Source organism: Rattus norvegicus, chromosome 18 (assembly GCF_036323735.1).
Source record: "Rattus norvegicus strain BN/NHsdMcwi chromosome 18, GRCr8, whole genome shotgun sequence".
Lineage (NCBI taxonomy): Eukaryota > Metazoa > Chordata > Mammalia > Rodentia > Muridae > Rattus > Rattus norvegicus.
In genome coordinates, this window is record NC_086036.1 from 23,142,800 (window position 1) to 23,159,674 (window position 16,875).

At 39.8% G+C, this 16,875-nt stretch overlaps 1 protein-coding gene and 1 long non-coding RNA gene across 4 annotated transcripts in view; one reads left to right on the top strand and one right to left on the bottom strand.

The window, feature by feature from the left end:
- Rit2 (Ras-like without CAAX 2) overlaps positions 1-16,875 on the bottom strand; it is a 356,224-nt gene that overhangs the window by 302,886 nt on the left and 36,463 nt on the right. The window lies entirely within an intron of this gene.
- LOC120098263 (uncharacterized) lies at positions 699-12,778 on the top strand. 3 transcript variants are annotated; one of them, XR_005496408.2, is made up of 4 exons: positions 699-797; positions 9,491-9,536; positions 11,317-11,426; positions 11,547-12,778. It is a non-coding gene; the product is annotated as an uncharacterized LOC120098263 (long non-coding RNA). The 3 variants fall into 3 exon arrangements; XR_010059655.1 differs by lacking the exon at positions 699-797 and adding an exon at positions 3,918-4,571; XR_005496409.2 differs by lacking the exon at positions 699-797 and adding an exon at positions 3,918-4,571 and having other exon boundaries at positions 11,317-12,778.

Here is a 16,875-nt window from a genome sequence, read left to right on the forward strand (position 1 = left end):
CTGGAATAAGTAGAGATGAGTAAATGGAGCATTGAAAAAAGAGGGTTAGTGTTTGTGCTCCCACAGCTTATGAGGCTGGTATCACAGAGGGAAACTTCAGGGAACCACATTACGTCTTACAGAGTGTAACTGTCTTGGTCGCTTTTCTGTTGCTGTGATGAAACCCCAGGACCAAGACAACTCATGCGGAAAGCATTTCATTAGGGCTCACAGTACTAGAGAGGAGTAGAGTCCATGACCATCATGACAGGGAGTATGGCAGCAGGCACGCAGATGTGGTGCAAGAGCCGTACATGAGACCTTTCCAAACACTTCTACCAACTGGGGAACAAGTTTATAAACATTTGAGTCTATAGAGGCCATTTTTACTAAAACCACCACGTTCTGTTCCCTGGCCCCCATAGGCTTGTAGCCGTTATCATAATGCAAAATGCATTTAGTCTAACTTTAAAACACCCCACAATCTTTCAGCCTCAAGATTGTTTCAAAGTCCAAAAATCTATAGTCATTCTGGGACTCAGAACAATCTTTTAAATATCTATAAAATAAAAAAGCAAATTAAATGTTTTAACACATAATGATACACAATGTACCATACAATTCCAAAAGAGACAATGGGGCATAGTGATGAAATACTGGACCAAAGAAAGACTGAAACCAAGAAAAGCAAATTCCAAATTCTATAGTTCTACATCCAACCACAAAGGGCTTAGATTGCTCTGCTCTTTTAACTTGTTGACTGCAACACACTTCTCTCTCCTTGGGCTAGTTCCACTTCCTGGATGGAACATTCCCTGGTAAGCATATCATGCCTCTGGCACCTCCAATGTATTACGCTTGCCAACACAGTCCAAGCTTCACCTCTGCAGATTCATATTCGACCTCTGAGGCTTCTCTGGCATGCGCCTGGGATCAACAGGTTTCCATAACCTTGGGGGAAGATTCTACAACCCATTTCCTCTTACATAGTTCATGACTCTAAAGCCAGAACCACATGGCCAGTGCTGCCAAGGTCTGCTTCCTGCTTGAGATGAAACCTGAACTCCTATTTGAATACATTTATATAAACTTTAAGTTGCTATTGTTATTGTTGTGGTGGTGGCTGTTGAATTGTCTTTCCTTTGTTTCAGGAGTAGAATATTACCTGTGCTTTTAAAAAAAAGTTGGAACCTTCGGTAGGCAAGGCCTTGGTCTGCGGGCATAATTTCTTTTATTCCATTTTATACTGGGCTATTGTTAATTTTTTTATCTCTTCAAGCAAAAGACTTAGCTCTAACATTAAATTTCCTGGTTCCCTTTTTTCCTTAAATGGCATATTTTGTATTTTTCTAGTTAATTCTTTTTTATTATTGATCATTAATTACCATGTAGCACACTCAATACTAGGAAGTCTTGAGAATGAAATTAGTCCAAACCTCTTCAGTCTAGTCTTACACAGGTTCTTAGGACAAGGTCAACAAACCAGCCACATTCTTTGGCAAAATATCAAAAGAATGGTCTCTAATCTACATCACTTTCAGCACTACTCTCTCCCCAACTCCTCCTAGGATAGCCATAACTACCACTTATCATTCAACCACTTACCTAGTCCAAAGTCCCAAAGTCTTTTGCATTTCTCAAATTCTGCATGGTTAGGCCTGTCACAGACTGCTCTTGGTAGTCCACTCTTGGTACTAAATTCTGTTTTAGTTCCTTTTATATTACCACAGAAAAACATCATAACTATGCTATCTAACTTTTTGTCAACTTTGACACAAGTTAGCATCATCTGAGAGGGGAGAACCCCAATTGAGAAATTTTCTCCATAAGATTGGTATATAGGCAAGCCTGTAGAACATTTTCTTAATTAGTGGTTGATGTGAGAGGGCCCATTGTGGGTGGTACCATCCCTGGCCTGGTGGTCATGAGTGTCATAAAACTGAGCAAGGCACAGGGAGCAACCCAGTTAGCAGCACCCCTCTGTGTCCTCTGCATCAGTTCCTGTATCCAGGTTCTTGCCTTGTTTGACTTCCTGTCCTAACTTCCTTCATTAATACACTATGAATGTGGAAATATAAACCAAAAAAACACTTCCCCCAACAACATGTTTTTTTTCATGTTGATTCATCATAGCAATAGTAATCCAAACTAAGACAAAGACCAAATGAACATTTAATAAAAGCACTGAATTGATGTTCCTGGCTCCAGAGGAGCATGGAGTCAATGACCAACATGGCAGGAAGTGTGACAGCAGGCAAGCAGGCATGGTGCTCAAGTAGTGTCTTGAGAGCTTATGTCTGACCCAAAGAGAAAATGATATGGGATTTTGAAACTTCGAAGCCCACCCCCAAAGGCACACCTTCTCCAACAAGGCTATACCTCCTAATAACTTCTGAACCAATGACATCAACTGGGAACCAACCATATGAGTCCATGAAAGTCATTCTCATTCAAACTACTACAGCGGCTAATAGAGGACTTGTAAAGAATTGCAAAATTCAAGGCAAATATCTGAAATTTCACGTTTCTTCTTTATTAGTTTATTAAATAGTAAGGACAACAGTGAGACACAAAACAGAGAAATTCATGACAAAGAGAGACAAGGAGGTTTGGTAGCCATGATATTTGAAGTGAAAGCGATGGCTTACTGTGCAGCTATACCTGAGACTCCAGAACAGAGGTGTCTTTGTTCTGGATGTTAAGAAGCCTTTTATAATGCACTAGGAGTTTATTATTATATACAAGTGTTATTACTACTGATACATCTGGAATTATTGATATGACTAAGTTATCCTTTGGGAATTCAAAAAAAAAGGACAGATTTTAAGAAGAACATTACAACTTTGATTTATATTGAATGCAGGCTGCATTATTCCATGATAGGTCCTAAACTCAATATTTTCCAAATAATTTTTAGGGTTATTTCTGCCAATTTGTAAATGTATTGAATTAACATTTTATATTTAATTCCAGTAAAAGTCGCTTGTTTCTACAGTGACCTTATGGTAATTTCTGCCAATTTGGAAATTTATTGAATTAACATTGTATTTTTAATTCCAGTAAAACGTACTTGTCTCCACAGTGACCCAACCCTCTTTTCCATGTTTTTTTTCTATCTGTAGGTCATCTATCCAGTCACACCACCTTGCTATGCAAAATTCTCCAATGCTTATTTTTTTCTCATACTTCATTTAAAACTTAAATGGTAGCCAGTAGTGGTGGCACGGACCTTTAATCCCACCACTTGGAAGATAGAGTCTGGTGTATCTCTGTGAGTGCAAGGCTAGCCTGATCTACAGAATAAGTACTAAGACAGTCAATGCTACGCAGAGAAACTCTGTTTTAAAAACAAACAAACAAAGGAATGAGAAAACTTCATGTCCTATCTCATCAGGCCATTGCTGTGTCTGTGACCTTAATAAAACCCCTTTCTGCAGTCGTCTTTCTCCTAATACTCAGGTCTTTCCTTTTACTTTCTTCTGTTCCCCTTGCAGAGGGCATCCTTGAATAGCATAAAATAGGTATCTCTGCATCATTAGCCTCTCCTATTCCCATCATAATGCCTATATTCTGTTATATGTTACTATATAACATAGCTCATTATTTGTTTATTCTACAACACAAATTCTGTCTATTGTAAAAGACAACTGAGTCTTCTACAGATGCTCAAATATATAGGCTGAGTGACTGAGAGGTAAAATGCACCTACAGTAAATTATTTTTCTTAAAAATGGTACAGAAGACATAGCCTGCTTTGGCCTATGCTTTCCTCACTCAGATAATGAAAAAGTAATCTAAAGGTGGTAATTTTGACTCCAGCCCATGAAACACTGAATCGGAATGCTGAGGACTGGGCCAAATATCAATGGCAAATGCTGTTAGATGAACAAAAATGACGAGAGGACTGAAAACTCACACTTGTTCTCGGGTCACACTGAATGCATTTTAACCAAGAGTAAGGGCAGTAGGGAGCAAAAAACTCAGCTTCACAGATCTTGCTACTTCTATGAAAACATATTTTGACTCTGTTCGTTAAATGCCTCAGCCATTGTGTAGTGATTTCTCCAACACATGAATAGATATGGTTGAAAATTATCAGAGCAACCTTTTTACAGACTGATAAACCCATGAGAAACATAGTAGCCCAGTCAGTTAATGTGTACTGTAGATCTGGGTGCTATGGCAACAGTCACATGCTTCTCACACATGATTCTAGCAGGCTCCTTGTTTTCAGCTCCTTTCCTTCCTAACCCTGTACAGAACATGAGCCAGAAACAAGGTAGCCCAGAAACAAAAAGAAATGTTAGTTTTTTGACAATGTATGTTTCCCAGTCCTCTAAGAAGTGTTTCTAATCTGGGGACTGGCTTTAGTGTCTTGGTTTCTCTGAAATTGAAAGTAAATTCTTCCCAAGTCCTGAGGACCCATTTGTTTCAAGCTTTTAGGCCTTAAGTGTCACTGACTACTGTGGGCTTAATTCTAAAGTATGCTTTTCTTTTCCCCCAAGTCTGATACTCCGACCTTTTGTATAATCTATGGATCTGACAACGCAAATACAGCTCTATCATGGGTTCTCAGTTCAGAGGTCTTTAATGTAAGTGGAACAAAAAAGAAACACTTATTTGTATTAAAATTATTTTCTTCCATTTTTAATACACTCTGCAACTAGGGTCTGTTAACACCAATCAGTTAGTCTTCACTGGTAGAAATGGCAATTTCTTCCAGATACATGGGAGAGGTGCAGGTATCTCAGGATGTGGCTGATAAAATCAAAAGTTTGAACTGCAGGAGACATATCCCTGTCTGACAGATCATGTGTAACGTTTTCTTCATGCTTTATATCACATTAATTATTAGTTCACAAATTTGTTGCAGGATAATTGGTTTTCTTTGTAACTTCCCCTATTTTATTTTCATTTAAAGAATTATTCTAGAGGAGGCCAGCAGATGCTCAGAGCTATGACTTAAAACCCAATAGGTGGAGGGAAGGCACTGTATACATTTTTAGTTATAATCTTAATTTCCCTCTTAATTGGACTATTAGTAAATATAATGGTCAATTCCCAAAATATTCATTGACATATCTCAGAATTTATAGGATTTTAATTAAAACATTTATAGTCTTAGTTCATTTTTTGTTCTTGCTAGCCAGCTTCTTTGTAAGGCTAGACAGAATTAGCAATCCAGTCACTTAGAGCTGAGTCCTTTCAAAGTCTTTATGAGGCTATAGAGCTGAAGGGGAACCATCATTCTTGTAAATAAATAGAAAGTGAGTCTTCAAATCTTCAGCAAATTAAAGTCATAATGCTTCAGCGGTGACGAAGGGGGTCAGTTAATGAGGTAGGCAGCAACTCAGACTCAGTAGCTAGGATGGACTGCTGTGCCAGCTGCTGTATTTCTACCTCGTCCTCATTTTGCACAGTCTCCATGGTGCACCCTATCTGCTTATTTGAGCCCCAGTTCCTCCGGGTTTTCACCACCGCCCATGTCTTAGGAGGTGGCTCAGTGACTCGTTGTTGAACAGAAGTGACACTGTTGGGGAGACAAAGGAAGAAGCAGCTTTTCACACACCCTAGTCTTTCGTTCTACACTTACCAAGGACCCACAGACATGAGACAAATAAGAAAGCATGAGTTCAGGCCCTTCCCTGTTCAGGCTGTTCTCTGGAAGGCCCATACCCTTCTCCTTCTGAACCCTTCAGCTGAGACCTCAAGTACCTGAATTTTAAAGGTGACTTTAGTCAAAACTAGTTATATATATATATATATATATATATATATATATATATATATATTCTTTTATTGGATATTTTTATTTATACTTTAGATATTATCCCCTTTCCCTGTTTCCCCTCCTGCTATCTCCCCCAGCTTCTATGAGGGTGCTCCCCATCCACCCAGAACTCCCTCCTACCTCCCTGCCATGACATTCCCCTACACTGGGGCATAGAGCTCTCACAGACCCAAGGGCCCCTTCTCCCACTGATGCCAGACAGTGACATCCTCTGCTCCATATACAGCTGGAGCCACAGATCCATCCCTGTGTACTCTTGGAATCGTAGTTTAGTCCCTGGGAGGACTGGGGGGTCTAGTTGGTTGATATTGTTGTTCTTATGGGGTTGCAAACATCTTCAGCTCCTTCAGTCCTTTCTCTAACTCCTCCATTGGGGACCCCTTTCTCAGTTCAGTGGTTGGCTGCGAGCATCAGCTTCTGTTTGTCGGGTTCTGGCAGAGCCTCTCAGGAGACAGCTATATCAGGTTCCTGTCAGCATGTACTTCTTGGCATCCACAATATTGTCTAGGTTTGCTGGCTGCATATAGGATGGCCTTTCCTTCAGTCTCTGCTCCACACTTTCCATATTTCCTCCTGTGAGAATTTTTGTTCCCCTTCTAAGAAGAACTGAAATATCCACACTTTGGTCTTCCTTCTTCTTGACCTTCATGTGGCTTGTGAATTGTATCTTGGGTACTCCCAGCTTTTGGGCTACATTCCACTTATCAGTGAGTGCATACTATGTGTGTTCTTTTGTGATTCGGTTACTGTGGGACACTGAAAGGCACTCTGGTTCCCAGTTGAAGAGGCTTGAACCCCACTGACCCTGAAAGGGATGGTAGGTGTTCTGCCTGACTTCCAGGAAATCAGGCCATCACTAGTCGCAGCCTTCCATAGATTTGTGGCTGTCAATCACGTAAGGGCAATGCCCCAAGCCCCTCCACAGGTAGAGGACATAACTAGAGAACACATAGGCTCAAGACAGATCTCCATCATAATGAAGTATCCAAAGGCCTGGAGGCTTAGCCAATAACCTTCTCTTCCTAGACACTCCTCCCTGCAAAAGGTATTTAATCTCAGGCCCACTCTGAGAAGAGGGATACGGTTTTACTCATCCCCTCTGCCATGACAATAAATGCATTAAAACCACGAACTGTCTCTTTACATCATGATCCACTGTGGGGAGTCACAGAGAAAGCCTTCTCCTGCAGAGCTGCCTTCTAATCTCCCTTAGAAAGCCTCCCTGTACTTCTAGCCACCACCACCAAGCCTGCAGCCCATCCCCCTCAGGCCAAGGACTAGTCCCTGCAGGACCAGCCAGAGCTCCCACTCTTTTCCCCTTCAGCACCATGCTAGATGCAGCCCAATGGGCTTCCACTCCATTCTCAGCTCTTCTATGGCATCCCAGCAGAGCCCAGATACCCAAGAGTCTGAGAACCAACAGCCTGGCCTCCTTGCAGCCTGCTCCAGCTCTGTTCCCTTGCCTCAGACATTACTTCCCCACCAAGCCTGAGCAGTGTCCCTCAGCTTCCCATAGCAGCACAGCATGGGGTAAGTGTAGTCAACTCCCCACATCCTGCCTCCACATGGCAGAGTGGACGTGGGACCCCCAAAATAACTCTACCTCACTCAGGATGATATTTTCTACTTCCATCCATTTGCCTAAGAATTTCATAAAGTCATTGTTTTTGATAGCTGAGTAGTACTCCATTGTGTAGATGTACCACATTTTCTGTATCCATTCCTCTGTTGAAGGGCATCTGGGTTCTTTCCAGCTTCTGGTTATTATAAATAAGGCTGCTATGAACATAGTAGAGCATGTGTCCTTCTTATATGGTAGAACATCTTTTGGGTATATGCCCAGGAGAGGTATAGCTGGGACTTCAGGTCCAATTTTCTGAGGAATCAGACTGATTTCCAGAGTGGTTGTAACAGCTTACAATCCCACCAACAATGGAGAGTGTTCCTCTTCTCCATATCCTCACCAGCAACTGTTGTCACCTGAGTTTTTGATCTCAGCCATTCTGACTTGTGTGAGGTGGAATCTCAGGGTTGTTTTGATTTGCATTTCCCTGATGACTAAGGATGTTGAACATTTCTTTAGGTGCTTCTCAAACATTCGATATTCCTCAGTTGAGAATTCTTTGTTTAGCTCTGTACCCCATTTTTAAATAGGGTTATTTGATTCTCTGGAGTCTAACTTCTTGATTTCTTTGTATATATTAGATATTAGTCCTCTATCAGATGTAGGATTGGTAAAGATCTTTTCCCAAACTGTTGATTGTTGTTTTGTCCTAATGATAGTGTCCTTTGCCTTACAGAATCTTTGCAGTTTTATGAGGTCCCATTTATCGATTCTTGATCTTAGAGCAAAAGCCATTGGTGTTCTGTTCAGGAAATTTTCCCCAGTGTCCATGTGTTCAAGACTCTTCCCCACTTTCTCTTCTATTAATTTCAGTGTATCTGGTTTTAAATGCTGTCTTTTTTTCCACTGGATGGTTTTAGTTCCTTTGTCAAAGATCAAGTGACCATAGGTATGTGGGTTCATTTCTGGGTCTTCAATTCTAGTCCATTGATCTACCTGAGTTTTCACTATCCTGGCTTTTTTGTTATCCAAATGAATTTGCAAATTGCTTTAACTCTGTGAAGAATTGAGTTGAAATTTTGATGGGAATTGCATTGAATCTGTAGATTGCTTTTGGCAAGAAGGCCATTTTTACTATATTAATCCTGCCAATCCATGATCTTTCCATCTAAACTGTTTTTCTAACTGAAAGTGTAATGTAACTGCTAAAAAGCAGAGTGTAGAACTACACAGTGGGTCACATTTCAGTACCTGAGAAAAGAAGGGCTGTCTTAATTGGATGATTGAGTATCTCCCATGTCCCATCCAGTTGACAGCTCATTACTTCATTGTTTTGTGTCACATGAAGCTTCCTAGGTCAACTGAAGAACACTTTTCATTTGCTTGATTCTGTTTGGCTCGACTGACAGTCTTTAGAGCCTTCTGTATAATTATTTGGAAAGAGACCACCACGACCTAGCAGTCACTGAGTTAGATGTGTTCTTTTATCAAAAAGCAACAGCAGAAAAGGGTGAAGGAAATTCAGTGTTCGTGATACCTTTGTTTTTCTAGACACATCTGGAGCAGAATTTAGGATCTCTGAGTCACTGTCTCCTTATATAAAGAGCCTTTCGCACTCAAACTGAACCTGTGGATCATCACCGGCTACACTCATCCCTCATCCTACAGAACATCTTTATGCAGAGACAATCCGACCTCTTTACCTCAGCCTAAACTAAAACAGTTACAGTACCTCTTATCTTAGTAAACCTCTTGATAACTGAACTGAGCTTGAAATGGAGGTGGAAACTAAGGGAAAGAGGAATATATGTTTCTAAGTTATGTCTAATGGTCTACAACTGTTACCCAGCACTCCGAAGGCCTGATCAGAAAGATCATGAGTATGGGGCTAGCCTGGACTACAGAGCTGGGATATAAGTTGAGCTTCATAATTGTATATGGGTGACCTGTCTCATAAAAAAAAATAAAACTAAACTGTAAATCCTGTTCTGATCCATTCTGGCAACAACAAAGAAGCCCTTCCCACCTTCCACCCAGGCTGTGGAACACTAACTGCCCCCAGTTCTATACAGGACAACTCGTTATTTTATTTTGTGTCAGGCTTCAGAGGCCAAGAGAAAGTCACCTTAATTTATTTTGTTTTGTTTTATTGACAGCTTTTAGAACTCACTGTACAACTATTAGAATAGAAACCCCCATAAGGTAAGAACCATAAAAGGTAAGAACACCCCAAAGGTGTTTGAGGACTATTAATGTACCCTTGAAAAATCAGAAATAATTTGTAGGCTGCCAAGATGCCTCATACAGAAGGTGGAAAAGAAAATGAGCAGGGAGACTCAGATGAGTATTTGACAGCCATGAAGGAGAGACGCAGAAAGCTGTATGTCTCTGCCACAGAAGGAGGGACATGTGGGCTAATAAATCTTGTGTGGCTGAAGCAAGCTCTATGTCACCAAAGCAAAATTATGGCCCTCTCTCCAAACTTCAGATGGCCCATAGCTTAGTTTTCTGTGTGTTTTTAAATAAATGATTACTAACAGTAATGTGGCATGTCTAATCGTGTACTATTTGGAAGTAGCAAGAACTAAAAAATAGATATAAACCAAGTTCACTCGATATTTGAATAAAAATATCACAAGCCACCTTTAGCTTTTTAATGTGCATATATATTTCTGCGTGCCATAATTCATTTAATAGAAGCGTGCATGGAGCAGATACAACTTTAAAACATGCATACTGAGCTATAATTATTTTTAGCTAATAGTTCCTATTGGCACTTTAATAAAATTCTTATATTATTTAAAACTCAGAATATGTCCAAATTTCCTCCAAATACCCTTCATATCTTATTTGCTTAGCCAGGATGCTCGTGTAACTAATCAAACTTGCTACACGGTTTGTTCCTTGCTTGGTTTTTGATCTTACAGCACTGGTATGCCTTGAATTATTTATCAATCTTAGTCTTGTTGTCATTGTTGCTAACTTTAAAATGTATCTTGCTTTATACATACTTACTAAGAATCTTTTAGTCTTCCAATATCTTTCATTGTTAAAACAGAAGTCCTGTCTCCTTTATCTCTTAATCGGCACTTACAGCAATCCACAACTCCTACTAGAAGAATCTCTTTGATGTATACATATATACATAAGGTTTTATTATTATTTTTCTGTTTCTGTTAATGACTTGGTATTTGAGAGAAAATGTTAAGGTTATTTCACTTTTACATGGATTAACAATTATTTTATATTTTAATTCTAACTTATACTGTTTTCCATACTGAGAATTAATTAGTACAATGCTCACTTAACTAAATATAGATATATTAAATATATAAAATTAACCTTGATAAATAACTTATGAATAAAAAAATTGATCTCTAATTATCATGGTGAAATGAGTATGTAAAATACATATTCTTTGTTTTTCATTGAGGCAAAATTTTAACCTAAGTTTGTATACCAATTCTTCATACAAATTGGATTGTAAGAAAAGTTTTTAAACTGGCTAACAATATCAGAGGTTGATATCTAAAAACAATTGTACAGTAGCAAATATAAATAAATAAATTTTAGTAAACTTAAAAAAAATCATGGAGGCTTGCTTTCCATGACATTCTGTGAGTGGAAGTTAGAGTGGAGAAAAATATGTTGTCAATTGACATATCAATAGGTGAATTCCTTAACAGAAATTAATTCCTTTGTGAATGGTGATGTTTAATTAGTTCAGAATAAAAGACATATAAAGGTGGTCTTGAACATACAAAAACATGTGTGTCATATTTTTTTGAAAGACAGACTTTTAATAAAAAATTTAATTGAATTTTGTCTTAAGAGACACACTTTAAAATGAAGTTACTATGGACTTTGTTTAAATATATGACTTGTCTTTCAAGTTAGATAGACGTGGGTATTACTTTCAGGATAATTTAATCACACAGAACTAGTTACAGTTCATTCAAAGTCGCTTCTGCTTTGCCAACAGTTCCATCCTGGCTCCCCTGTGTCTGAGAACCCTGTCAACCTCAGCAAAGGAGCCAAAATGCACTTCACTGGGAGAAAGGAAAGAGACAGAGAAAAAATGACTTTTTGAAGGTGACTGAATTTTGTACGAATTTAAAACCCATTTCCTCCCTGCCTTTTGTGAATAAGAAGATATTTGCAAATTTCTGCAATTCTGTGTTCCATTTTTTGACATGTTGACATGGGATGCAGTTCACCAGGAACAAACCATGGCTGAGGACAGTTAAGAAGAGAGGAAGTCGCTTCCTGGTTGCTGCCGCTGCAGAGAGCCCGTGGGCAGCACCCCACGAGCGAACCTGAGCCTCGGGACCACAGGTAAGACCAAATTTTCTGCTGCAAGAAAGCTGCCTGGTGAGCTTGGGACACACGGAAGCAGAATTTCTCTAGGACCGGGCACGTTCTGTGTTTACCGGAAGTCCCACACCCACGGATCCCGGCCCGCAGCAGCTCTCTGCTCCCAGACCCGGTGAGAGAGAGACCCAACCGCCTGGTCAGGTGGGCACTCCTGAGGCTGCAGAGCGGAAGAGACCACCAACTCTGCTCACCCCTGCCCACATCCCTGGCCCAAGAGGAAACTGTATAGGGCCTCTGGGCTCCCGTGGGGGAGGGCCCAGGAGCGGCAGGACCCCTGCCAGAGACACCACCGGAACCTGAAGGAAACAGACCAGATAAACAGTTCTCTGCACCCAAATCCCGTGGGAGGGAGAGCTAAACCCTCAGGGAGGCAGACACGCCTGGGAAACCAGAAGAGACTGCACTCTGCATACACATCTCGGACACCAGAGGAAAACACCAAAGGCCATCTGGAACCCTGGTGCACTGAAGCTCCTGGAAGGGGCGGCGCATATCTTCCTGGTTGCTGCCGCTGCAGAGAGCCCGTGGGCAGCACCACACGAGCGAACTTGAGCCTCAGGACCACAGGTAAGACCAACCTTTCTGCTGCAAGAAAGCTGCCTGGTGACTCAAGACACAGGCCCACAGGAACAGCTGAAGACCTGTAGAGAGGAAAAACTACACGCCCGAAAGCAGAACACTCTGTCCCCATAACTGACTGAAAGAGAGGAAAACAGGTCTACAGCACTCCTGACACACAGGCTTATAGGACAGTCTAGCCACTGTCAGAAATAGCAGAACAAAGTAACACTAGAGATAATCTGATGGCGAGAGGCAAGCGCAGGAACCCAAGCAACAGAAACCAAGACTAAATGGCATCAGCGGAGACCAATTCTCCCACCAAAACAAACATGGAATACCCAAACACACCAGAAAAGCAAGATCTAGTTTCAAAATCATATTTGATCATGATGCTGGAGGACTTCAAGAAAGACATGAAGAACTCCCTTAGGGAAACACAGGAAAACATTAATAAACAAGTAGAAGCCTACAGAGAGGAATCGCAAAAATCCCTGAAAGAATCGCAAAAATCCCTGAAAGAATTCCAGGAAAACACAATCAAACAGTTGAAGGAATTAAAAATGGAAATAGAAGCAATGAAGAAAGAACACATGGAAACAACCCTGGATATAGAAAACCAAAAGAAGAGACAAGGAGCTGTAGATACAAGCTTCACCAACAGAATACAAGAGATGGAAGAGAGAATCTCAGGAGCAGAAGATTCCATAGAAATCATTGACTCAACTGTCAAAGATAATATAAAGCGGAAAAAGCTACTGGTCCAAAACATACAGGAAATCCAGGACTCAATGAGAAGATCAAACCTAAGGATAATAGGTATAGAAGAGAGTGAAGACTCCCAGCTCAAAGGACCAGTAAATATCTTCAACAAAATCATAGAAGAAAACTTCCCTAACCTAAAAAAAGATATACCCATAGACATACAAGAAGCCTACAGAACTCCAAATAGAATGGACCAGAAAAGAAACACCTCCCATCACATAATTGTCAAAACACCAAACGCACAAAATAAAGAAAGAATATTAAAAGCAGTAAGGGAAAAAGGTCAAGTAACATATAAAGGAAGACCTATCAGAATCACACCAGACTTCTCGCCAGAAACTATGAAGGCCAGAAGATCCTGGACTGATGTCATACAGACCCTAAGAGAACACAAATGCCAGCCCAGGTTACTGTATCCAGCAAAACTCTCAATTAACATTGATGGAGAAACCAAGATATTCCATGACAAAACCAAATTTACACAATATCTTTCTACAAATCCAGCACTACAAAGGATAATAAATGGTAAAGCCCAACATAAGGAGGCAAGCTATACCCTAGAAGAAGCAAGAAACTAATCGTCTTGGCAACAAAACAAAGAGAATGAAAGCACACAAACATAACCTCACATCCAAATATGAATATAAAGGGAAGCAATAATCACTATTCCTTAATATCTCTCAATATCAATGGCCTCAACTCCCCAATAAAAAGACATAGATTAACAAACTGGATACGCAACGAGGACCCTGCATTCTGCTGCCTACAGGAAACACACCTCAGAGACAAAGACAGACACTACCTCAGAGTGAAAGGCTGGAAAACAACTTTCCAAGCAAATGGTCAGAAGAAGCAAGCTGGAGTAGCCATTCTAATATCAAATAAAATCAATTTCCAACTAAAAGTCATCAAAAAAGATAAGGAAGGACACTTCATATTCATCAAAGGAAAAATCCACCAAGATGAACTCTCAATCCTAAATATCTATGCCCCAAATACAAGGGCACCTACATACGTAAAAGAAACCTTACTAAAGCTCAAAACACACATTGCACCTCACACAATAATAGTGGGAGATTTCAACACCCCACTCTCATCAATGGACAGATCATGGAAACAGAAATTAAACAGTGATGTCGACAGACTAAGAGAAGTCATGAGCCAAATGGACTTAACGGATATTTATAGAACATTCTATCCTAAAGCAAAAGGATATACCTTCTTCTCAGCTCCTCATGGTACTTTCTCCAAAATTGACCATATAATTGGTCAAAAAACGGGCCTCAACAGGTACAGAAAGATAGAAATAATCCCATGCGTGCTATCGGACCACCACGGCCTAAAATTGGTCTTCAAAAACAATAAGGGAAGAATGCCCACATATACGTGGAAATTGAACAATGCTCTACTCAATGATAACCTGGTCAAGGAAGAAATAAAGAAAGAAATTAAAAACTTTTTAGAATTTAATGAAAATGAAGATACAACATACCCAAACTTATGGGACACAATGAAAGCTGTGCTAAGAGGAAAACTCATAGCGCTGAGTGCCTGCAGAAAGAAACTGGAAAGAGCATATGTCAGCAGCTTGACAGCACACCTAAAAGCTCTAGAACAAAAAGAAGCAAATACACCCAGGAGGAGTAGAAGGCAGGAAATAATCAAACTCAGAGCTGAAATCAACCAAGAAGAAACAAAAAGGACCATAGAAAGAATCAACAGAACCAAAAGTTGGTTCTTTGAGAAAATCAACAAGATAGATAAACCCTTAGCCAGACTAACGAGAGGACACAAAGAGTGCGTCCAAATTAACAAAATCAGAAATGAAAAGGGAGACATAACTACAGATTCAGAGGAAATTCAAAAAATCATCAGATCTTACTATAAAAACCTATATTCAACAAAATTTGAAAATCTTCAGGAAATGGACAATTTCCTAGACAGATACCAGGTATCGAAGTTAAATCAGGAACAGATAAACAAGTTAAACAACCCCATAACTCCTAAGGAAATAGAAGCAGTCATTAAAGGTCTCCCAACCAAAAAGAGCCCAGGTCCAGACGGGTTTAGTGCAGAATTCTATCAAACCTTCATAGAAGACCTCATACCAATATTATCCAAATTATTCCACAAAATTGAAACAGATGGAGCACTACCGAATTCCTTCTACGAAGCCACAATTACTCTTATACCTAAACCACACAAAGACACAACAAAGAAAGAGAACTTCAGACCAATTTCCCTTATGAATATCGACGCAAAAATACTCAATAAAATTATGGCAAACCGAATTCAAGAGCACATCAAAACAATCATCCACCATGATCAAGTAGGCTTCATCCCAGGCATGCAGGGATGGTTTAATATACGGAAAACCATCAACGTGATCCATTATATAAACAAACTGAAAGAACAGAACCACATGATCATTTCATTAGATGCTGGGAAAGCATTTGAAAAATTCAACACCCCTTCATGATAAAAGTCCTGGAAAGAATAGGAATCCAAGGCCCATACCTAAACATAGTAAAAGCCATATACAGCAAACCAGTTGCTAACATTAAACTAAATGGAGAGAAACTTGAAGCAATCCCACTAAAATCAGGGACTAGACAAGGCTGCCCACTCTCTCCCTACTTATTCAATATAGTTCTTGAAGTTCTAGCCAGAGCAATCAGACAACAAAAGGAGATCAAGGGGATACAGATCGGAAAAGAAGAGGTCAAAATATCACTATTTGCAGATGACATGATAGTATATTTAAGTGATCCCAGAAGTTCCACCAGAGAACTACTAAAGCTGATAAACAACTTCAGCAAAGTGGCTGGGTATAAAATTAACTCAAATAAATCAGTTGCCTTCCTCTATACAAAAGAGAAACAAGCCGAGAAAGAAATTAGGGAAACGACACCCTTCATAATAGACCCAAATAATATAAAGTACCTCGGTGTGACTTTAACCAAGCAAGTAAAAGATCTGTACAATAAGAACTTCAAGACACTGAGGAAAGAAATTGAAGAAGACCTCAGAAGATGGAAAGATCTCCCATGCTCATGGATTGGCAGGATTAATATAGTAAAAATGGCCATTTTACCAAAAGCAATCTACAGATTCAATGCAATCCCCATCAAAATACCAATCCAATTCTTCAAAGAGTTAGACAGAACAATTTGCAAATTCATCTGGAATAACAAAAAACCCAGGATAGCTAAAGCTATCCTCAACAATAAAAGGACTTTAGGGGGAATCACTATCCCTGAACTCAAGCAGTATTACAGAGCAATAGTGATAAAAACTGCATGGTATTGGTACAGAGACAGACAGATAGACCAATGGAATAGAATTGAAGACCCAGAAATGAACCCACACACCTATGGTCACTTGATTTTTGACAAAGGAGCAAAAACCATCCAATGGAAAAAAGATAGCATTTTCAGCAAATGGTGCTGGTTCAACTGGAGGTCAACATGTAGAAGAATGCAGATCGATCCATGCTTATCACCCTGTACAAAGCTTAAGTCCAAGTGGATCAAGGACCTCCACATCAAACCAGACACACTCAAACTAATAGAAGAAAAACTAGGGAAGCATCTGGAACACATAGGCACTGGAAAAAATTTCCTGAACAAAACACCAATGGCTTATGCTCTAAGATCAAGAATCGACAAATGGGATCTCATAAAACTGCAAAGCTTCTGTAAGGCAAAGGACACTGTGGTTAGGACAAAACGACAACCAACAGATTGGGAAAAGATCTTTACCAATCCTACAACAGATAGAGGCCTTATATCCAAAATATACAAAGAACTCAAGAAGTTAGACCGCAGGGAAACAAATAACCCTA